Source organism: Lepus europaeus, chromosome 14 (assembly GCF_033115175.1).
Source record: "Lepus europaeus isolate LE1 chromosome 14, mLepTim1.pri, whole genome shotgun sequence".
NCBI lineage: Eukaryota > Metazoa > Chordata > Mammalia > Lagomorpha > Leporidae > Lepus > Lepus europaeus.
Genome location: NC_084840.1, coordinates 19,532,154 through 19,555,174, shown reverse-complemented (window position 1 = coordinate 19,555,174; position 23,021 = coordinate 19,532,154). Strand labels below are relative to the sequence as shown.

Sequence of the window (23,021 nt, the reverse complement as noted above, 5' to 3'; positions counted from 1 at the left end):
TTTTAAAAAATTTTTATTGATTTGCATTTTATTTGAAAGGCAGAGCAACACAGAGAGAAAGAGATTGATTTTCTGTTTTGCTTGTTCAATTCTCAAATGCCTGCAACAGCCAGGGCTGGGCCCTGCGGAAGCCAGGAGCCTGGAACTCCATCCAGGTCTCCCATGTGGCTAGCAGGGGCCCAAGCACTTGAGCCATCACCTGCTTCCTTCCTGGGCACATTAGCAGGGAGGTGGATTGGAAGCAGCACTCACATGTGGGATGTGGCTGTCCTAAGCAGTGACTTGACCACTGTGCCACACAAGCCACCTCTGGGTTAGGGTCTTGATTTGCCCAGAGCCTATTTCATTTAGATTTTGGGCCAGATTCATTGTTTTTGGAGTTGGAAGAGGCATCAGGGCCTTGGAGTCCAACTTGTTCTTTTTTTAAAGATTTATTTATTTATTTATTTGAAACCAGAATTACAGAGAGGCAGAGAGAGAGAGAGAGAGAGAGGTTTCCATCTGCTGGCTCACTCCCCAGATGGCTGCAATGGCTGGAGATGGGCTGATCTGAAGCTAGGAGCCAGGAGCTTCTTCCAGGTCTCCCATGTAGGTGCAGGGGCCCAAGCAGTTGGGCCATCTTCTGCTGCTTTCCCAGACCATAGCAGAGAGCTGGATGGGAAGTGGAGCAACTGGGAGTCGAACTGGTGCCCATATGGGGTGCCGGCACTGCAGGTGGTGGCTTTACCCACTATGCCACAGCGCTGGCCCCTCACTCCTTCATTTTATGGTAGGGAAGTTGGAGAGCAGGGAGGGAGCACCTGGCTGGGGGCCAGTCCGTGTCATGGGTAAACGGGTAGGTTCCGGAGGCAGAGACCTGGGCTAGGGTCTCGCTCTGCTTTCCATCCGTGTGGCCCTGAGCAGCTGGTTTCACTTTTCCAGGATTTAGCTGCTTCAGTTGTGTTACAGGGATGGGGTTGACCTCAAAAAGTGGTAGCAAGGATTGTGCAGGACAGCTGGGCCCCAACACGGAGGTCACCGCTGCTGCCCTTGTCCCAGCTGTGTCTGCAGGTGCAGTGAGCCACACTCCAAGGCTGGGCTCGTTTTGCTGTTGGCTTTTGTGTCTCAGCTGCTTATGGCCGGAGTCCCTGTACCTCATCGTCACCCTGGGTGGGACTGGGAGAGCCGGTTCTCCCATTCCCGGCTGTCCAGGGCTGGGAAGGGGTTAAGACGCCCGCTGCTTGTCGAGAGGGCAGCTGCCTCCGCGGGCTCTCCGCCTGGACAGGAACAGAAGCCCAGGCACAGAGGGGAGAGGCAGGGCCTGCGCCCACACTGGCCTCCTTCCCAGGCACATCACAGAGGCAGGATTATTTATGATTGTGACCCAATGGGGATCCCTGTGCCTGGGGAGGCTGCCACCCCACGCCCCCCCGCCCCGAGTGGGGCTGTCCTCCCACAGGGGCGGGGGAACAGGCAGCATTTATAGAGCTGCACAGAGAAAAGAGTGGGGGCTCCGGAGGCCATGGAGCAGCACCCCCAGCCCGGCCCAGATGGCTTCCTGTGTGACTTTAGCATGTGATTAACATGCCCGAGCCTCAGTTTCCCTATCTGTAAGCATGTTCAGGCTGACGCCTATCGAATCGTATTGCTATGTGGCCTGCAGCCTGGACGCACTAAAGAAGTGAAGCTCATGGAGGCTGGTGGTGGTGCTTCCCTGGGCTGGGTCCTGGGCGGGGAGCTGGGTTCCTGAGCCACACAGCCGCAATCAGGGCAGGGAAAGGCGCACAGCTGGCCCTGCCATCCTGCAGGCCCCGGGCTCTGTACCCTGCAGCTGTGAGAAGACAGCTGATAAGGTACGGGAGGCAGTGGGTGGCTGTGTGCCGCAGGCAGGTGTTGGGACCAACGGGAAAGGTGGGGATGACTGTCAGGAGTCTCCATCTGTTTTCCAGGGTCAGCCGGGGGTGGAGTGGGGCCCCTGTCTGTCCCCAGCTCTGATGGTGGATTCTCTAGGGTCTGCTTTGAGAGACCCCAGGCGTCAGGGTGCAGTAGGTTGAGCTACTGCTTGGGATACCCCCTTCCCGTATGGGAGTGGTGCCTGGCTCCAGTCCTGGCTCTGCTGCTTCCGATCTCGGGAGACCCAGGTTGAGTTTGGGACCCGTGGCTTCGGCCTGGCCCAGCCCTGGCTCTTGCAGGCGTTTGGGGGGTGGACCAGTGGATGGGAGAGCTCTGTCTTGTCTGCCTTTCAAATAAGAAATGGGAAAAAAAAATCGTCCATTCCTGGGCCTGATTTCCCAGGTCCCGGCTGTCTGGAGCCTTGAGTCTACATCCCCACCTGTGAGTCCTGGGCCGAGGGACCCACGCTTGGCTGCAGCGTCCACCGTGTGCCAGAGGAGGCTGGCTGATGGGACAGTTGCTTGTCAATGAGTCGCACCCATGGGCCGGTGCGGTCAGTGGGTGCGTAAATCCCGTCAGGCACCCCGCATTGTTGGCTCACTCTGCTCGTCTGTTTGCTCACTGGCGGGGGGTGTCCATCCGCTGCCACCTCTGTCACAGTTGGCTGGGAGCTTAGGTGCTGGAGACAATGGGCCCCCAACGGTGAGACTGTTGCCTTGGCCACCGTGGCCTCCCCAGGGATGCCCCTGGTTCTCCCTCCCGCAAGCCCCTGGGCTGCGGGGCTGGGCGCCTCATGTTGGAATTTTGCTTTCCCGCAGGTTTGCCCAAGGGCTGGGAGGTGGACTGGACGCCGGAAGGAGCCGTGTATTTCATCAAGTGAGTACGACGGTGTTTCCTTTCTGTCCTGCCTCTCGGTGGGCATCGTGTCTCGGCCGGGCAGAGGGCGAGGGGGTCTGGCTTCTCACAGAAGGCACCGCTGGGTCTGTGAACGGCCTGTGGGCATGGAAGCTCCTGGGCACAGTGTGTGAGGACGGGAGCGTGTATGTGTGTGTTAGCCTGGGAGATGCTGCTGTCAACCGTGGAAAGTTGTCTGTCAGGGCAGGGCAGGGCTGGGCTGGGCTGGGCAGGTGGGAGGGAGATGGCTCAGCAGGGAGGAGGAAGAGGCAGGTGCTCAGTGGAAGTAAGCGCTGAGGCGGGGCAGAGCCGCCCCCGGGGCCCTCCTTGGGGGGGGGGGGCGCCGTTCGGAGGGTGCAGGTGTGTGAGGTTTTCCGCGAGGGCCTTGGGCAGGCTCCTCTGTCGGTCAGGGGTGAGGGGCGCTCATGCTCCAAGCTGAAGGTGTCCTTGGGAAAGCAGCCACCCCGGGCTCAATCTTGGCAGGAGAAGCAGCAGCTCATGGGGCTGCAGGGGCCCCCGGCCCCAGGCTGGACCTCCTTCCCTTCCTTCCCTCTGGCCTGGCCTCTGTGGCTCCGTCTCCCTGCAGGCTGGGCCATGGCTTGGTTTCGGCGTGTGAGCTGGGCGTGCTCGGGCCTGTGGGCCACCTGCCCGCCTGGTCAGGCCTCGGTTTCTGCATGGCACAGCCAGGGCCACCGCAGCCAGAGGGGCTGCGCCTGGCCAGGGGAGGGAGGACCTACTCTCATCCTGTTCCCTCTCGCTCTTCTTTGAGGTCCTCACCCCTGTACCAGGAGGGGTAGGTGCCCTTTCTGTCCCAGCCCGTGAGCTGGGCGTGCTCGGGCCTGTGGGCCACCTGCCCGCCTGGTCAGGCCTCGGTTTCTGCATGGCACAGCCAGGGCCACCGCAGCCAGAGGGGCTGCGCCTGGCCAGGGGAGGGAGGACCTACTCTCATCCTGTTCCCTCTCGCTCTTCTTTGAGGTCCTCACCCCTGTACCAGGAGGGGTAGGTGCCCTTTCTGTCCCAGCCCGGGGACCAGCCAGCACTTGGGTTCCTGTGGCTGTTACCTGTATACCTAAAACAATACAAATCACACACACACACACACACACGTTATCTGCCGTGGAAGCTGTTCTGAAATCACATGGCTCTTGCAACCCAAGCTTAGTCTGGACTTGAACCCCAATCCTTTTTTTTTTTTTTATTTTAAGATTTACTTATTTGAGAGACAGTTACAGAGAGAGAGAAGGAGAGACAGAGAGAGAGAGAGAGAGGTCTTTCATCAGCTGGTTCACTCCCCAAATGGCTGGAGCTGGGCTGATCCAAAGCCAGGAGCCAGGAGCTTCTTCCAGGTCTCCCACGGGGTTGTAGAGGCCCAAGCGTCTGGGCCATCTTCTGCTGCATTCTCAGGCCACAGCAGAGAGCTGGATTGGAAGTGGAGCAGCTGGGACTTGAACTGGCGCCCATGTGGGATGCTGGTGCTGTAGGTGGAGGCTCAGCTCACTAAGCCACAGCGCTGGGTCCCCAGCCCTTCTTACTTCAGCTAAGAGTTGCTCCCTTCCTCCTCACAGAAACCATCTGGAGATCCCTTTAGGGATGGTGGCTTCTTGAGGTAGTTTCTAAGCCCGTTCACCTCATCTCGTCACACACCACCTGGCATGGCCCAGCCCTGAGCCCCTCTCTGACCACACGTCTCATGCCCTGCTGGCCACACTGGCTTCCAGCTTCCCTTCTTCCATCAGATCAGGCCCATGCCCACCTCAGGGCCTTTGCACCTGCTGCCTGGGAGCATTTTCTTCCCGTGTTCACCTGCCTGCCTCCCACTGGTCACCTCATCCAAGTGTCAACTCAGAGAGGCCTTTCCTGACCACTCCCCCAGCAGCTGCTGTGACTTGAAACTTCCTGTCTGTGTACTTGCCTGCTACAGGTACCCTCCTGCCGGGTAAGCCCTGAGAGCAGACCCTGGCCGCTTTGTCCACCGCCCTTGTGGCGCACGAAAGGCACCTGACATTTGTTGTAATGAATGAACAACTCTAGGAGATAAACAGCAGGCGCCAGCCCCAGGCTTCAGCCACCAGCCCCAGGCTGTCTCCTGAGCTCCCCAGTTCAGACTTGAGCTCCACCTGTCAGTGATGTCTCCTCCGCCTTTTCCTCTGTCACCCCTCTCCTGGCATGGGGAGGGGGTCCTCTCAGCCCACCTGCTTCTTGTCATCTGTGTGGCTGAGTCCACGCCCACAGGCTCACTCCCGGGTCAGCCCAGCAGCTCCCGACGGGGGGGTCCTGCTTCCAGCTGTTGCCGATGCAGGTGTGTTTCTCGCTAAAGGCGGATGCGGTCGTGTTGTTTTCCACGTGCAGGGCAGGTGTTTGGTAGAACAGGGGAGATGCCACTCGGGATGCTCACACCTGTGTCAGACTTGGCCCCTTGGGTTCAAGTCCCGGCTCTGCTTCCGATGCCAGGCTCCCCGCGATGCTAACTCTCCAACCAGAGTGTGCACCCGGTTCTGGTTTGTTATGACCCAGGTTGCTGACCCCTGCCCTTAGCATTCCAAATGCAGAATTAGAGAGAGGGAGAGAGATCTTCCATCCACTGGTTATTCCCCAAATAGCCCTAATGACCAAGGCTGGGACAAGCTGAAGCCAGGATCTTAGAACTGCATCTAGGTCTCCCATGAGGGTGGCAGGGTCCAAGTACCTGGACCATTTTCTGCTTTCCCAGGAGTGTTAGCAGGGAGCTGGATCAGAAGTGGAGCAGCCAAGACTCAAACCCGTGCCCATATGTGATGCTGGCACTATAGGCTGCCCCACAGCGTCAGCCCCCAGGCTTGTATTTCTAGCAGAGCCCCTGGCTATGAAGATGTGGCCCAGAGGCCACACTCTGGGAACTCCTAGCGTCTGCTGAAAACTCACAGAGGGCAGGGGAGACACAGAGTGGCCCAACGCCTGGAGGTGACGTCTGGGGGTGACATGTCAGCGGGATGCTTGTTCGGTGTCCACAGGCCTGGCCGTGGCACCACAGCAGCCGCTCCCAGAGCTAGGCGCTTCACTCCGTCATCTCCTTCAGCCCTCGGGACGCCTTTGTGAGGGAGGGACCATCATCCCCCAGTTTCAGCGAATGATGATAAACTTAGTAGCAAAAAGCCTGTGGGAAGCAGCGCCAACTGGTGCCCGATTCCCAAGCTGTGCTCCTGGCATCACCCACGGCTCCCCACATCCTTCACCCTGTGGGGAGACAGCAAGGGTGAGGGGGCTCAGCACAGCCCCGCCCAGAGTGGACGAGCGAGACTGGTTTGTTCTCCTCGAGTCACGGCTCTCTGCATGCTTGGTACCCACGGAGGTTTAGGGTGATGGGTGCTGGGTGCGTGGGTTAGACTCTCAGGACCCCATACGGGGAGCCGGAGAGGTAGAGGGCAGCTTGGGGAGCGCCTTGTTTCCATCTAGGCCGGACGCATCAGGTTTCACTGAGCAAATCCTGCCATTCTTCCGGGGTGTCAGGAAGCCCCCTCCTTCACGGGCTCGGGGAGCTGGTTCTCACGGCACAGCATGGCACAGCACGGCACCCGGCATCCACGCAGCTGGGCTGCTCTAGGGCCTGCGCTTCCCAAGACCTTATTTACCAGGGGGCGGGTGGGAAAGCCTGCTGCCGGCCTGTGTGCACTTACCACAGCTGTCCACTAGAGGACACCAGAGCACACATGATCGGTCCCACCCAGCCTTTAAGGGGCCAGCCCTGGGGTGACCTCCACATCCCCTCCTCAGACAGATGGCACTGAGGATGCCACCTGGACCGTCCCCAGTCACCTGTCTGCCATCGTGGGTCAGGTGGGTTCCCTCTGGTGCACACCTGGCTGTGTGACATCCATTGCTGCTTCAGGAAGTCTCTGGACCTTACTCCCCTTCCCAGGTGGCCCTGCCAGGCGGGGACGCACCCCTGATAACCCCCTGCCCCACCCAGGGAGCCCCGCCCAGCTGCAGTCACTACTTCCTTGTTCTGCTCTGAACACTTCCTTCAAGAAGGGGCGGGAAGGGGCAGACAGCCAGGTGTTTCCTCCACCTACACCTTGCGCTGCCCAGGGGAGCTGTTCAGCTCAGGTGGCCACAGAAGCCCAGGGCTGTGTCCCCAGGTGCTAAAGGGCTGGGCCCTGCAACCCAGGACACTCCCCCGAGGTGGTGCCCATGGCAGAGCTCCATCCAGACTCACCCTGGGGGACCCCAGAGCACCAGGCGCAGGGCAGTGGAGTGGAGCCACCGTGAGCTGCTCTGCTGTCCCCAAGGTGGACAGGACAGGGGAGGGAAGCCACGGGGCAGCTCTGCTCTCGGCCAGGCATGGAGTAGCCCAGAACAGCAAGGAAGGAGACAGCGGGGAGGACATGTGCGAGTGCTCTAGGCTTCTGAGAAACCCCATTTGCAGATGGGGAAAACCAAGGCTCAAAAGGCAGGTGCTTGGCTCAGAGCCTCCAGTCGGCCGCGGCTTGATCTAGGATTGGAACTCGAGCAGGCCATCCGAGATGGCTCATGACACGCATGGGCAGCTGTGCACTGGGGAGGGAGAGCCCGTGTGTCTGGTTCCAGGGCGAGGAGTGGGCTCCGAGCGGCAGTGCGGCGGGGTGTGTGCGGCTCACTTGGTGACTTGGTGACCTTCAGCCTTCACCCCCTGAGCAAAGGGGGCCGTGGAGGCTGGAGCAGAGGAGGGGCGGCCCCCTCCCCCACCCCGGCTGGGCAGCCAGGACAAGGACACAACGGTGGAACAGGGAATTTATTTCTCTGTTCCACTCTGCCCACCCTTGCGGAACCCCGGACCACGAGCTGTAGCACCTCCCTCACCCCGCTGTCTAGAATGGAGGCTCTGCACCCCACGCTGACCCCGCCTTGGCCTCTGCTGCCTCCTAAGCCCCCAAAAGCAGCCACCTGGGAGTGGAGGGATCTGAGGGAAGCCCATCCCCAGCCCTCGCCTTCTGTCTGCCAGAGAGGAAACCCGCCCAGCAGGCTCGTCTGTCGTCTGCCCTTTCCAGCTGCCTGAGGAGAGGAGCGAGGAGTGGGTGGGAGGGCTCTGACGCCCCCTCCCTCCCCATGCTGAATCTGTCGCCCCCCCTCCCCTGCTCCGTTGGCTCCAGAGACCCCCAAACCCCTCCTCCTCTGCTGACCGGGAGCAGCCTCATCTCTTGCCTGTGCCAGGCAGCCTCGCCAGGTCTGGAAAGGCAGGGTTTAATTGGTCCCGCCTGGCCCTGGGCCATCAGGCACAGCTCCCTGCCCCTTCCGCTGAGCGGCTTTCCCATGGCCATGTGGGGTTGTCCTGGTGTCTCAGCCTGGTTGACCAGAGCTGCTAGGCTGGTGCAGGATGCCTGGTCCGAGACCCCACCTGCTCAGGGATAGAACTGGTGGTCCCTCCGGTAGCTCTTGGTTCCTGGCTTCAGCCCACCCTGCGGTGTGGGAGCGGAGTGAGGGTCAGACCTGCTGGCCCCCAGCCGAGCTCCTCTGGGCCCTGGGAGGGACATGGAGGCAGACTCTGTAAAGATGAGGGCTGCAGTGGCCAAGGCCATGGCTGTCCCCAGGCCACCTTAAGAGACCCACTTGTATTTGAATGCAAAGAGGCTTAATTTTGGCTTAAACCAAAGAGATTTGCTAGGTGGGCGGGGCATTGCAGGTGCACCTCCGTGGCCCCTGCTTCTTGGAATATTTCTGTGCTCAGAAGGGACCCCTGGAGCTTGCCAGGCTTGGTCTCCAGCTTCTGGGTCCGAGGGGCCAGTGGCCCAAGACCATGAGCCTACCTGGAATTTGGGGGCGAATCCTGCATTTTCCTCCTGCCTCTATGGTCCCGGTTATGAACTCTGTTTCCATGGCACGTGCCATTGTCGCAGAGCAGCTGCTCTGTTTGCAGCACCCACAGAGAGGGCTCTGTCTGTAGCAGCCCCTCCTCCTGCCCCGGGGCACACAGGTGCTCTGGCTGGGCTCCCATCCTTGTCGCAGGCATTGGGGAGCCTTCGGGCTGAGGACTAGCAGGTCCTAGTAGCATCCTCTCATGGGCTCCAGCCCTCTCCACAAGCTGTTTCTTTAAATGGGCTGTGTTTGGGTGGGGGTGGGCAGATGGCCAAGCCCTCCTAATGCCCAGGGGGCAACCACAGGCGGCCTGGGGGTGGCCCCTGCCTGGTGCGGGGCCCCTGCGCAGTTCCCAGCTCCCTACAGTCTCTCCTGGGAGAACTCTCACACTGCGGCTTGCATGGACGCCGGCTTTGCTCCCTTGGTTGGGGTGAGGTGAGGGGGGGCAGCCTTGTCCGAGGCTGCGCCCGCCCCCCTCATGCTCTCATGGGCGGGGGTGCTGCAGGGGCGGTTAGCAGCTTGTCACTGGTGTGGATGCAGTTAAATCTTTCTGGGGCTGGGGGGGGCACTATTTACTCCTGATCCTAAGTGACAGCTTGGGGAGGGAGAGTCACGTGGCCCTGAAATCCCCTTGGGAGCCCATGGAGCATGCCCAGCTGCGCCTGCCTGGGAAAGATGCTGGATCCTGCAGTCGCCACAGCAGTATCCTCACCCTCGCCAGGGACCTGCCAGCCGCAGCGATGACTGATTAGCGCAGATCCCATCCAGAGCCCCGAGCTGCGCAAGGGGGCCGGGGAGGGGGAGGAGGACCCAGCTGGCCTGCGCTGGGGGAGGGGCGCCCTAGGGCTCCCCAGTGGGTGCTTCCAGCCCGGGATCACACCTCCACCTCGGAAGCCGGTGAGTGGGTTTTGCTGCAGCAGGGAGGCGGGAGGAGGGAGGGTGGGCTCCGTCAGCGCTGACAGCCGCCTGCCCGCCTGCCACGGGAGCCCGGGCGCTCGCACTGCGGCCGCTGCCGTCCCCACCCTCATCCCTGGCAGCGGTGCTGGGGGTTGTGGCTGCCGAGGAGCTAATTATAGCCCTCTGCGTGCCCCTGCCCCCGCCGCAGCCAGGGCTGATGCTCTCTGAGTTGATTACATTGGAACTGCGTCTCCTGGGAGAGGGCAGCTCGGGGCTGCCAGCTTCCTGGGGTCTGGCTGCCCTCCCCCACCCCTCCTGGCGGGGACCCTGGGGCCGGCCCCTTGGTGCCTCCAATCTTGACCAACAGGAAGAAGAGGCAGCGTGGGCGGGGGTCAGGCTCAGGTCAGCCCCAGGGACTCACCTGTCTTGAGTGGGGAGGAGCAGGTGTCTCTCTAATGGCCCAGGGTGACAGACGCTCTTGGTCTCCTGGGAGACCTGAGATTTAGTGGGGAGACCTTAAAGGTGCTGGAGCCTGGGACATGGGCAGGGGTAGGGGGGCATGGGGGCATAGCGTTCAGAATGAGGGGGCCAGGCTGCAGCCAGTGCTGGGGGCTTGTGGTGGGAGGGGTCTGGGAGCTGGCCAGGGAGGGCTTGGGTGGAGGGAAGGAAGGGGGCATGGACAGTGAGGGGGAGGAGAGGCGGTGGGCGTGTTCCTTGAGGCTGCCAGCCGGGGGACAGCCTGCCTACACAGGGGTGGGGAGGGCAAGCTGCAGGGGGAGGTGGCACCGAAAGGAGGGGGCTGCAGCCTTCGGGGCTTGGCACTTCTTTCCAAGTCCCTACAGGCCCTTCGCCCTCAATCTGGAGGCTTGAGTGGCGCACTGCCCCCGAGGTCTCCAGCACATAGGGGGAGCGGCCTGCAAGGTGCATCCCTGCCCGAGCCACTGTCCCCGTGGCCGAGGGGGGCATTGCAGCTGCCTGCCTGGCCTCCAGGCCGGGCTGGGGGAGTGGGGAGTCGGGAGGGTACCTGTGGGTTGTGATTGCCCAGTTGCCGGCTTGGGCCGGAGCTGAGCGGCCACTGCTGGCAGAGAGGGCGTGGGAGGGGCCACACAGGGCAGTGCAGACGGTCACCAGCCGGAGCCTGTCTCCACCCGGGAGGCAGGAGGGGGACCCGCCTGGCACCGCCATGGGGCTTTCCGTACAGGAACAAGGCCGTTTCTGTGTCGGCGCAGGGGCAGCGCGCTGGGCCACAGATAGGAATTACTGAGGCTCAGTGGCGTCCATCAGCAGCGAGGTGACAAATGTGGTGACAAATGTGTCAGCACTGGCGTGTAATTAATCCTGGCTGCGCAGACAATGGGGGCCTTTTTCTTCCCCCTGGGTTTGGCTTCTTTCCGTCTTCACAGGGAAGTGATGGTGCGGGAGGCATTACATAGGTAATTACTTCTTACGTGCCTGCCTGCGTTGCTGAGTTGGAACGTTCCTGCTTGGGTGTACGTGAGGTGGTTCCCGGGGCAGTCGGGAAGCGAGGCAGCCCCTGGCCTGGCCCCGTGGCCTGGGCTCGGCAGAGGGAGCCCTGAAGGCGGGGGGCGCTGGCCAAGACTGAGTGGAGAGCGGCGCCGGCGGGCTGGAGCGTGCTCTCAGCTGATGGCACAGTGGCTTCACCAGCCTGGGGTGGGGCTCTGGGAGTTGTTGGCGCCGATCTTGGCACATCCACGTGGCCCCCAGAGCAAGATCAGGGAGGGGGCCAGGCTGGGTCTCGGGGAGAGCTTAGCTCGCTGGCAGGAAGGACCCCGGGGGGGCTCGGCCTCGCACGGATAATTCCGGCCACAGGTTGTTGGTGACCTCACAAGGCAGCTCCTCCGTGGTTGGTACCTTCTGTACTGAATCGGGTTCTACCCTGTGGGTCTGCTCGTGTGAGGCCCCGCCGAGCAGGCCAGCTCCGCCCTTCACGTGGGGATGGCCGGTTTTCTTCCCGTTCAGAGCTCATGATGATCAGTGGGCGCACTTGGCGGGTTTATGTGACGTCTTCCGTGTCGGACATTTACCTCGTTGGCTTCGCTTTCCTTTTACAAATAATGCAAAGTGAACGGTTTTGTTCATAAGGCCTTTCTGTATTTTGGGTTATTTTCTTAGACATTGAGTTAATGTGGTAAAAAAGTGTACACTCAAAAAATTAGGATTCTTGGAGCATAAAACTAATATGTAGAGACAGGCACTTGGCACAGAGGTTAATTGCTGCTCGGGACACCTGCACTCCTTGTTGGAGGGCCTGGTCCGAGCCCTGGTCCGAGCCCTGGTCCGAGCCCTGGCTGTGCTGCCTCTGATCCAGCTTCCTGCTGGTGCACCTTGGGAGGTAGGAGGCGATGGTGCATGTGTTTGGGTCTCTGCCGCCCACATGGGAGGCCTGGATCGAGCTCCGGTTTCCCACCTTCAACTTGGCCAAGCCCTGGATGTTGTGGGCATTTGGGGCATGAAACAGGAGGTGGAACATCTCTGTGTTCCAAATAAAGAAAATAAAAAATTTTTAAAGTATGCATATTTTTCAACATTTTGGTATATAAGTGGTTTTAGAAATTCATGCATGGACATATATAACTATCGACACCATATATATATGCTAGATATATATTATTGTCACTTAACAGTTTTTCTATTAATAACTTTCCTATTAAACATTTTTAAGTGACTGCACAGCATTTTATTATATATCTATTCTATTTATTGATTTGACCTCTATGTTAAATTAGGTATGTCCAACCTTTTACCTTTATAAGCAGTGCTATAATGAACCTATAAGTATCTAAATCTTCACAGAGTGCTTGAAAAAGTTTGTGTTAAAATGAATTGAAAATTGAGTTCAAGTTGATGCAAAAATTGAAATCCATGCGTGGTTTGCTCATATTACACATTTTGTATTCATTATGGAAAACATCTTCTGCATCAAAGTAAGCTCATATTTTAATTACATTTTTACCCGGACCTTTTGAAGTACCATAGTAACACATAATAACAATTCTTTCCTGTAGGCTTCATGTCTAGATGTGGAATTGCTACATGCTTTTAAATATTTTGACACGTTTTGCCAAATTCCTTGTTTAAAAGTACTAATTTACATTCCCAGCAGCTGTGTGTGAGAGTGCATTTTGGTGACGTCATCAGCATGGAGTCTCATAACTTTTGTTGTGGTTTCCTCATTGTTTCAATCCGTTTATTTGATTGGTGCTGAGATGTAGAATTTTTTACAAGGAGATTTCTTAGGTGCAGATAGCTCACCTTTCTAACAATATATGTAGTACGTTCCTATCTGTCCCAGCCTTTGATGTCTCCTAAGGGACAATTTAGTATAATCATCAACATTGCAGCTACAGGGTCGAATTCATGTTGAATCCGAGCTCTGCCACTCACCAGCAATGCAACTTTGACGGGCGTGAGCTGCTGTGTGCCTCAGTTTCTCCGTGTGCGGATTGAAGACAGTGCTACAAGGCCATCCGTGGGAGCGGGGGAAGGAGGCGCCATGCTGCTCGAGGGAGCGGTGGCTGTGCCTCCATTCCAGGCTGCCCGCCCCGTTCCTCCCTCCACCCTCACTTCCTTTCTCCAGCCTTCCTGCACCTGCACACCAGGTGTGGCCTCCCCAGCACCCCTGACAGCAGCTCCCTGCAGGATGAGCCCCTCCCTTACTGGGGCGTCTGTCCTCGGGTGGAGCCTCTCCTGGGGCGAGGGAGGGACCGCGCCCTGGACCCGTCCTTGCTCACGGCCACCGCCACACAGACTTCCGCAGGCAAATCTACCCAGAGCGGTTCTTGTTCCCTGGAGTCCTCTTTGTACCTTTCTACCGCCGTGCAGGTTGATCTGAAAACCTCATTCTGCCAGCGCCGTGCGGAGCAGGCGCGTGGACTGAAGTCCTGGCTCCGATCCGTAGCTGAATGACTTGTACAAGTCCCTTGGTCTCGCTGTCTGGTGTCCTAGTCTGACCCCTGGGGCTGGGTCCCTCCCCTCAGGCCTCGTTGGTGGCCGGATGAGCGATGTTTGATTCAAGAGCCAGACAGGTGGCAGGAGGCAGGCAATACTCCGGGCTTCACCACGTGGTTCCCGGGCCACCCAGCCAGCCTCCCCTCAGCCCGTGGAACCAGGAGCTGGAGCCAGGGGCGCCCTGCTGTTCTGGTGCACACGCCCCTAGCGGAGACTTCCAGGTGCAGCGGTGTCTTCCTGGGGGTGGCTGGGAGCTGCACACCTGCAGAAGCAGGACTGGGGGTCCGGTGCACGGAGCAGGTGGGTGCCTGCCTTGGCTCTGGCACCACCAAGGCTGCGGCTCATCCTCACCTGTGAAGAGCACACATCTGCGACCGTACGTGCGATTTGCTTTCTAATTAGCTGAACGCTTGCAGCTCGCCTGTTGAATTCACCCTGGCCTCAGCTGGTGAGCTCCTTTCTCTGATTTTGCTTGGTTCTTGGGTCCTCATGAGCATCCAAGAGTTATCCAGAGACTTCAGGCCGCTCCAGAGCAGGGGTAGGCGTGGGTGACCGAGGCGTGGAGCCAAGAGATATGTTGGCATCACAGGTGAGGCCTAGGACCCGGTTCCCTCCTCCTGGCCCCTCTCCTCCCCAGTGTAGCCGCAGGTTCTGTGTCTCCAGTATCCGCGGCCCTGCCCTCTGGGGTTCCGGTGAGTTGAGTCAGGACGTGGGTGTGACTCTGAAGCAACATGGCATGAAATCCCCGTGTCACATCAGCTGCGGTGGTTCCCGAGAGTGATGTGTGTGTTGGTGGTGTCCTTGTGCCCTGTCAGCCACTCCAGGCCAGGTTTCACTGTCTCCTCGTCCTCCTGTGAGCCACCCCCGTGACACGTGGGCAGAACTAGGCGCAGGTCAGTACTGGGTGCCCGCTGCTGTGGCTGTGATGGAAGACCAGGGGCCGGGGCATCATCAGCCATGCCAGTGAGGGCTGCGAAGCCCAGGAGGAAGGGGCTGCCTCTGGTGAGGGCCCTCCTGCTGTGTCTTCACAGGGCGGGAGGCCATGCAGGGCATGGAGCCCAGGGAGAGAAAAAATGAAAGTTACACACACACACACACACACGTCTTCCATCTGCTGGTTCACTCCCCAGATGGCCACATGGCTGGAGCTAGGCCAATCCAAAGCCAGGAGCCAGGAGCTTCTTCCAGGTCTCCCACAAGGGAGCAGGGGCCCAAGGACTTGGGTCATCTTCTACTGCTTTCCTAGGCCATAGCAGAGAGCTGGATTGGAAGTAGAGCAGCTGAGACTCAAACTGGCGCCCATAGGGGATGCTGACATTGCAGGCTGGGGCTTTAACCCACTGTGCCACAGCATGGGCTCTGAGAAGCAGCCTTTATTAAGAAATTTATTGGGGCTAGCACTTTGGTGTAGCATGTAAAGCTACTGCCTATGGTGCCAGCATCCCCAGTGGGTGCCAGTTTGAGTCCCAGCTTCTCTCTGATCCAACTCCCTGCTAATGGCCTGGGAAAGCAGCAGAAGATGGTCCAAGTCCTTGGGCTCCTGTCACCTACGTGGGGGACCTGGGTGGAGTTCCTGGCTCCTGGGTCCTGGCTTCAGATCAGCCCAGGTAAATGTGGCAGCCATCTGAGGAGTGAACCAGCAGATGGCAGATCTCTCTATCTTTCTCTCTAACTCTGCCTTTCAAAAATAAATAAATCTTAAAAAAAATTTATTTGAAAGACAGAGAAACAGATCTGCCATTGCTGGTTCACTCCCCAAATGCCCATAACAGCCAGGGCTGGGCCATGCTGAAGCCAGGAGCCAAGAACTCTATTGGGGTCTCCCACGTGGGTGGCAGAGGCCCAAGGACTTGGACCATCTTCTGTTGCTTTCCCAGTCCCATTAGTAAGGAACTGGGTCAGAAGCAGAACAGCTGGGACTCGAACCAGCACTTTGATATGGGATGCCGGTGACCCAGGGGGTGGCTTAGCCGGCTGCACCACAGCACAGCCCCCAGGAAAGCCATGCTGGGAAAGTCCCTGGTGGCAGCAGTGGGGGGGGGGGGGCGTTATTCCCTGTCCTCCTTGGCCTTGCCGGCCCCACCCCACCTCCCCGCACTATGCTCCTTCAAGGCAGGGGCAGTCTGGTGTGTCTGGCGTGTGTCGGGGATGCCTCCCACAGAGCCAGCCACACAGCAGCTGTGCGGTAGCTGCCGGTGCAGAATGAATGAGCCGAGGCTCTGCGGCAGAGGGCCTGGGAGTGGGAGTCGGGTGAACGGGGCCAGGCGTCCTGGCCTTGCCGCTTCTCTTGACAAACGTTTACCGCACACTCGTTAGGTACCAGGCATGGGCGAGAGTGCAGCAATGGGGTTTTAAATTCAGTCTCGCCAGGGAGCAGGTGGGTGAGCAAATGCCTGTCCTGTAGGTGGTGGAGACATAGGCTGTGGAGGTGCACGGCCCAGACAGCGGGAGCCTCTCCCGGGAGGGTCGGGAGAGGCTGCCCCAAGGCCGGCGCGAGAGCTGTGCCAAGTTTTGGTTTCCTGGGCTGTCACTCGAGCAGTCTAAAGCTTCCTTCACAGAGTGGGGGTGACATGGAATCCTATGAATAAAACATCGAGGACTGCATAATCTTGCAATAAATGTTTAAAAAATGCCTCCTGGAAGCCAGGCCAAGTGATGGGGGCAGGCAGCCGACAGCTCAGGGGGTTCAGGGAGCTTGTCCCCGCACTGCCCCTCGGCTCTGGGCAGCCCTCAGTGGTCTCTTGGCTGCTCTCAGCCTCAGTTGCTGTATCTGCAAAATGGGGCAATATGAGTGGTGGACGGGTCAGTGGAAGATGTCACACGAGCACCTGTGGCATGCCGTCCTTACTGGCCTCGTTCCAGGGAGACACATCTACTCCAGACACACTCCCAGAGGCTAGAGAATGGAGCAGGCTGGGGCGAGGGGGGGCCGGGGCTGGCTGAGTGACAGCCTGTTTCTGCTCTGTCTGGAATCTGTCTTCCAGGAGAGGTGACTGGGACCCCATTGAAAAGGTTGTAGGGATCAGGCATGGGCGACAGAACCCGGGAGATCAATTTGTGGTTCACGCTCCGAGTGGGTTGGGGGGGGATGGTCTGCTCCATGGGAAGTTAAAGGGAGTCTCCTGACAGCAGGGGCTTAATTCCCTCAGGCATGTGGGCCTCTTGGCCCAGGCCAGGCCTGCCAGCCACATCCCTGCTGCTCCGTAGCCCGGCTTTGGTCCCCTGACCTTGCTGAGCAAGGCAGCCTGGCGGCCATGCTGGGTTGCCCTGGTAACCAGCAGCCTCCCAGCTGGGTTGCCTGGGAAACCAGTTCGCTGCTATTGGGGGAAGGGGGTGGTGAGCTGGTGGGGGGGGGGGGAGAATCGGCCTGGAAAGCAGCAGAGGACAAGGGCGGGACAAGGAGGAAGCTGCGTCCCGATGCCCCCAGCCCGACCCTCCCCGCTCTCCCTCATGGGGTTGAGAAAGGCAGAGAAGAAGGGCAGGTAGGAAAGATGCTGTACTGCTTCCCACCGTGTGTGTGCGTTTTGTGCTGTGAGTCCCCTTGGCCGCGGCAGGAAGGCTCCGCAGGGCTGCGCGGGAGCCCCCAGGCAGTGAGAGACAGCAAGGTCTGTTCAGACAGCCGTGCACCACCTGAACCCAGACCGCAGTCCTGGTGCCCCCGCCCCGACGACTTAGGCTCTTGGAACATGGGTTGCTCCTGGGACACAGGTGCATTGACTTGGACCTCCCGTGGTCAGCGTGGTGGGGCACGGCGTTGGCACTGCCAGGGGTGGGGTCCCCTCCTTCCATACTGGTTTTTGTGGTAGGTGCTGCTCTCTCCATCCCGTGGGCAGCTGGCATCTGGTGCCTGCCCCAGTGTGAGCCCAGCCCTGTGGCAGGGGTGGGTAGGAAGGCTGGAATCCTCGAGAACTTGGAGGGAGCTGACCCGCCCCGTCTGTTGAGGGCAGAGAGCATGGGATGGAGCTGCAAGGCCCGTGGGGAGTTTAGAAAGACCTGTTGGACATTTTTGGCTGCAACCTGTGTCCTCCTCTTACTGTGTGTGCTGTGCCCTGGCTTCTTGTTGTGGTCCAGTATTATCCAGCTTTTTTTTTTTTATTTGGAATTTAACTTTTAAAAATACCTTTATTTATTTATTTGAAAGAGATGGGGAGAAGACAGAGATCTTCTGTCCATTGATTCACTTCCCAGATGGCTGGGGCTGGGTTAGGCTGGAGCGAGGAGCCTGGAACCCCATCCGGGTCTCCCACGTGGGTGCAGGGGCCCAGGCCCTTGGGCCGTCTTCCGCTGCTTTCCCAGGTAGGTTAGTAGGGAGCTGGATTGGAAGCGGAGGAGCCAGGACTCAAACCAGCACTCGGGTGTGGGAAGCCCGTGTCGCAGGTGGCAGCTTAGCCTGCTGCACCACGACGCCAGCCCTGGTCTGTGTTTTTTAGAAGATGGTCTTGACCTTCAGCTTGATTTCACAGCCGTGGCTGAGTTCCTGTGTTCAATTTGAGAAACCCTTTACTAGAGTACCAGCTCAAAGTCCCCGGGGCTCCTGCCACCTCCCACAGGTCACGGCACCTGCAGCTCGAACCTGTGCGGCAGCTGAGGGAGGTCACACGTCTTGCTCAGGGCCACATAGGCAGCAAGTCTTGGGGCCACGCTGTGAACCAGTGTTTCTGGGGCTCAGGTCTGTGGCCTGCACCTGTGGAAATGGTAGCCAGTCTTGTTCCCGCTTCCAGAGGAGCTGCAGGATGGAGAGAGCCGAGATGGAAAGGTCTGGAAGGGCCTGTCCTGGCCACCTCCCCATCAAGGGCCCGGGGCAGGGCCCAGGACACACACATGTCCGTGTGCTGTGTCCTGATTCAAGAGGCTGGGTGCTGGGGAGAGTTGTGGAGGGTGGGGCCCAGCCTGAAGCCGTCCGGGGGTCCTCTTCGCATGTGTGAGGGGAGTGAGTCGAGGGCAGAGGGTTGGGGTTGGTCAGGTCTGCTGGGCAGATCCCGTGTCAGGGTCCTGGGGCCGTGCCCAGTAGTGTCAGCAATCTGGGAGAAGCTTCTGACAGGAGGAAGGTAAGCCAGTCCCCAGGGTGTGACCAGGAGGTGGCAGCCAGCAGGAGGCCTGCCAGGTGGGGATCGGCCTCAGGCTGGGTTTGGTGGGGGGAGGTCTTGGTGCCCGGCAGCGGCAGGGATGTGGGGGTGGCCTTAAGTGGCCCTGGAGTACCCTGGCCGAAAGCTGGCCCTGCAGCTAGGCATCGAGGGCACCTAGAGGAACTCGCACAGCCGAGCTTGTGAACCTGGCCTGCTTCTAACTCTTGAGGCCTGGCTGTTCCATTTTGGGAGGGCTCAGAGGGGAGTGTGGGGCGTGTCCTCCCGACGTGGACCCTGCCCTTAGCCAATGGAAGTGCTGGCGGGGGGGTGCAGCCCAAGGCGCTTCCTTCTGCTGGGTGCCTTCCCTTTCAGCTTCCAGTGGCCCGATCTGCTGGGTTAAGGGAGGACTGGAGTGGGGGATACGATGTGTGGCTAAAATAGAGCCCGGGGCCTTGGGAGGAGACGGGGGCCCCAGCTACTATGCCTCTTGTTGATGCACTCAGCACCCACTGATGGACAGCGACCTTTACAAATGAGAGCCGTCAGAAGGCGTCTCTTCCAGGCTCTTGGTGCCATTGTCACCTGTCAGGCCAGGGAATGTGGCTAGCTTTCTGCTGGGGTTCAAGTGCATTTCTGTCTCGGTTCAGGTTGAACAGAGACTGGGGAGATGGTGAGTTCCTGGTGAGGAGAGCCGGGGCCTTAGGATCACACCTGGGGGAGGAGGTTGTGCCTGGGGCACTGATGTGCGGCGAGCCGTTGGGTGAGGATCCTTCTTGTAGGAATCCTAACGTCTGCCTCCTGCCCTTGTCCCGGGTCCTTCCCCGCTTGTCCTGCTGGCTTTGCTGAGCCCTTTCTACCCAGGAGGAATGAGGGTGGCGGAAATGATGGAGGCAGGGGAGGGGTCAGGATTGGAATTCACTCTTGCCCTTGGTGGGCCCACTGAGAGTGCAGGCTGATGAGCTGGTGCGGTACCGGGCTGTGGAGATGACTATCATGGCCCGTTTGTGGCTGCCCGGGGCTGCCCAGCTGGCCGCCTCCTCTCCCCAGGCTCCAGACCTTGTGTTCTGGAAGCGGCAGGTGGCGGCTGCCGGCTCCTCTGGAGTGTGGTGGTGCACTCAGGTTCATGTGCATCAAGACAGGGCTGTCAGCTGCTCGAGGTCTAATCAAGAGGGCCCCTCGGACTGTGCAGAAAAAGTCACACAGGATGGGCAGGAGGGCTCAGGGACAGAGCTGGGGTGGAGTCCTCCCCGCTCCCTCCTGCCCACGTGCCCCGGGGGAGGGGCTGGCTCCTGAGCAGCAGCTCCTCCTGCAGCCAAAGCTGGCTCTGAATCCGGGGACTCGGAGTCCTTTAAACCCACCGTAGCCATCTGGTGGCCCCTAGCTGGGTGGGCTTACCTCGTTCTCTTTTCCCTGTGCAGATGGCTCTTGATTTAGGATGACTCTACGATGGTATGAAAGCAACACACATTCAGCAGAAACTGTCCTTCGTGCTTTGATCTGACTCTTCCCTGGGCTCGTGATACGTGGTGCAATCCCTGTGGATGTGCGGCAGCGGCAGCCCCAGCTACAGCCAACCCTGTGCAGGGTGCTGGGTGGCGGAGCTGTGGCCTCTGGGTTAGGTGCATTCAATGCATTGTCCACTTCCGGGCAGAGCTTAGGGTGGCAGAAGAGGGGACAGGAGGAGCTGTTAGCTCTGCCGTCCTGGTCAGGTAACGCTGGGGCGCGGCTCCTCCATCAGCATCCTTGGACTTGTGCTGGACAGTGTGGGGCTGAAGCTAAGGCACCGTGCCCATGAGGTCTCAGGGCTCATGGCCGCAGATCCCAGATCTGGAGCAAGCAGAGGTTCTCTGGGAGAGCCAACCAGCAGCAGCGGGGAGTCTGCGGGAGGCTCTTAGCAGAGAAAAGCCCTAGGGGAGCATGGCCGAGGGTCTGAGGAAGGAAGCTCCGGTCGGCAGGGCCTTCTGGTGGGATGCATCTGGTTGCGTTTTTCTAGGACCTGCCTTGGGAATGTCTGGCAGGAAGGAGGTGGAGTGGGCATGAGACATGAACAGTGTCCAGACCCCAAAAGGGCCTGCCTTGAAACAGAAAATGTCCCACATGGGCCCAGCATCTCCTGAAACTTGGCGACAGAACCAAGGCCAAAGTCATGAACATATACTAAGTAAGATTTTTTGAAGGACCAGGACATGGGGCCGGCGTTGTAGCATAATAGCTCAAGCCACTGCCTGCGACGCCGGCATTCCACATAGGCGTAGGTTTGTGTCCTGGCTGCTTCACTTCCGATCCAGCTCCCTGCCGATGCACCTGGGAAAGCAGCAGAGGTGGCCTGAGTGCTTGGGCCCCTGCTCCCATGTGAGAGACCCCAGAAGAAGCCTCTGGCTCCTGGCTCTTGGCTTCAGCCTAGCCCAGTGCAGCCTTTGCAGCCATTTGGGGAGTGAACCAGCAGATGGAAGAATTCTCTCTAACTCTGCCTTTCAAATAAATAAATCTAAAAATTTTTTAAAAAAATCAGGGCAGACATTTGGTCTAGCTGTTTAAACTCCCATGTCCCAAATCACAGTGCCTGAGTTGGACACCCACCTCCAGCTGCCAGCTCCCACTAATGAGGCCCTCGGAGACATGGTGATGGTTCAAATAATTGGGTTCCTGGATCTGGACTTGCTCTGACCATCACAGGCATTTGGGGTGTGAATCTGCTACAACACCGGCCCCCAATGCGTGTATTTCTTTGTGATAACTTTGTATCTCCCCACAGCCAGTCAGCCTCACGCGTTGACACAACGGCTCCCCCTTGAGCCCCTTTCCCCACTTCCATGCCTGGGGATGGGGTGACACACTGGGTGGGGTAGGGGAGCTGTGATGTGATGCTGCCCTCGGCCAAATCTTCCTGGGCTGAGACGTCAGGGGGTTTCTGCTTCTGGGGCTCAGAGCCAGGATTGCAGGATGGAGCTGGACCATACGTGTCCTTCCTTCTTGAAGACATTGCTTTGTCCCTCACTTCTGGGGTACTTGGATAATGTAGATGAGGTACAGATCCAGAGTATGATTGGGGTGAGGAAACGCTGACTCTTTCATACTTTTTATAATTGCTTCGCTCTGTTTTTCATATTTCTTTAAGAAGTGAGCTATTTTCAGCCGGCTTGGAGGAGTTTATCACTCCCACAAGAACCTCAGAAGATAACAGGTCTGGGAAAGAGGAGGTGTCTGCAGCAGTTTATTTGCATATTTCCCATAATCCTTCCTTTGGCTCAATGTATGGATATTCTGGCCAAGTTTTGGTCTGGGCATTGCTGTCACTCTCCATCACGCACACCTGAGTTGGTGGGCAAGTTCAGACTAAATGTAGCTCATAAACATTGTGCTCTGGGTGTCAGTGTTGGTTTTTCCAGATGGAGAAACCGAGACAGGCGAGGGACTTAAGAATCGCGGCCTTGGAAGTAATCCTTCGTTTGGTTCCACCGTCTTCCCAGACCTTTGCAGCGTCCCAGGCACGTGGTCAGCCGCCACCACCGAAGACCCCAGGGCCAGGCGTACGGCTCTGTGAAGCGGGCTTTCCATTGTTGGGCGGCTTCAGTGACAGTGGAACTGAATTTTTTTATTTGAGGGGTGGAGGGACTCTCATCTCACGTCTCCGAGCTTTCACCTGCTGCCTCCCAGGGAGCAGGTTAGCAGGAAGCTGGAACTGAGAATAGAGCTGGGACTGGAACCCAGGCACTCTCACCTGGGACACGGGCATCCCATGCGATGGCTTTAACGGCTGTGTCAAGCGCCCCACCCAGAGGCAGCTTTTCTTCCTCTAATCTCCATCCTCTGGTTCCAGTCCGACACCCTGGGCATTCTTTCATGGCCTTTGTCAACGTTTCTAGAGTCGCACGAGTGTCGAGAGACTGTGTGACACAGCGGGAGCAATGTCTGCCTGGGTTTTGTCCCTGGTCCTGCACCACCAGCTGTGCAGCCCTGGCTTTGACCTTTAACCTCTCAGCCTCAGTTTGCCCATGTGTAAGATGCGGGTGACAGTGACCTCATACGGCTGTTGAGCGGGTTTAATGAGTTAGTGCAAGTGAAAAGCTTAGAACCGTGCCTCGCAACTAGAGGCAGCTCGGAACATGGCAGTGTTTTGTAGTCTCTTAAAATAGGCTCTCTAGGGGGCCAGCATTGGTGCCCAGTAGGTTAAGCCATTGTCTGTGATGCTCGTATCCCGTATGAGTGCTGGTTCAACTCCTAGCTGCTCCACTCCTGATCCAGCTCTCTGCTAAGGCACCTGGGGAAGCAGAGGAAGATGGCCCAAGTACTGGGGCACCAGTGCCCACAAGGGAGACCGGGATGGAGTTCTGGGCTCCTGGCTTTGACCTGGCCCAGCCCTGGCCATTGTGACTGGAGAGTGAACCAGTGGATGGAAGATTCTTTCACTCGTTCTCTCTCTCTGCCTCTCTTTCCCTGTAATTCTGCCTTTTAAATAAGTAAAATAGGGACTGGTGTTGTGGCATAGTGGGCAAAGCTGTCGCTGGCATCCAT

The 23,021-nt window shown here is 58.7% G+C and overlaps 1 protein-coding gene across 5 annotated transcripts in view; it reads left to right on the top strand.

Annotated features, from left to right (window-relative positions):
• PLEKHA6 (pleckstrin homology domain containing A6) overlaps positions 1-23,021 on the top strand; it is a 143,994-nt gene that overhangs the window by 6,122 nt on the left and 114,851 nt on the right. For all 5 annotated transcript variants that reach the window (XM_062211653.1, XM_062211652.1, XM_062211651.1 and 2 more), the window contains exon 3: positions 2,691-2,748. The gene's annotated coding sequence lies outside the window, so the exon portion shown is untranslated. The remainder of the gene's footprint in view (positions 1-2,690; positions 2,749-23,021) is intronic.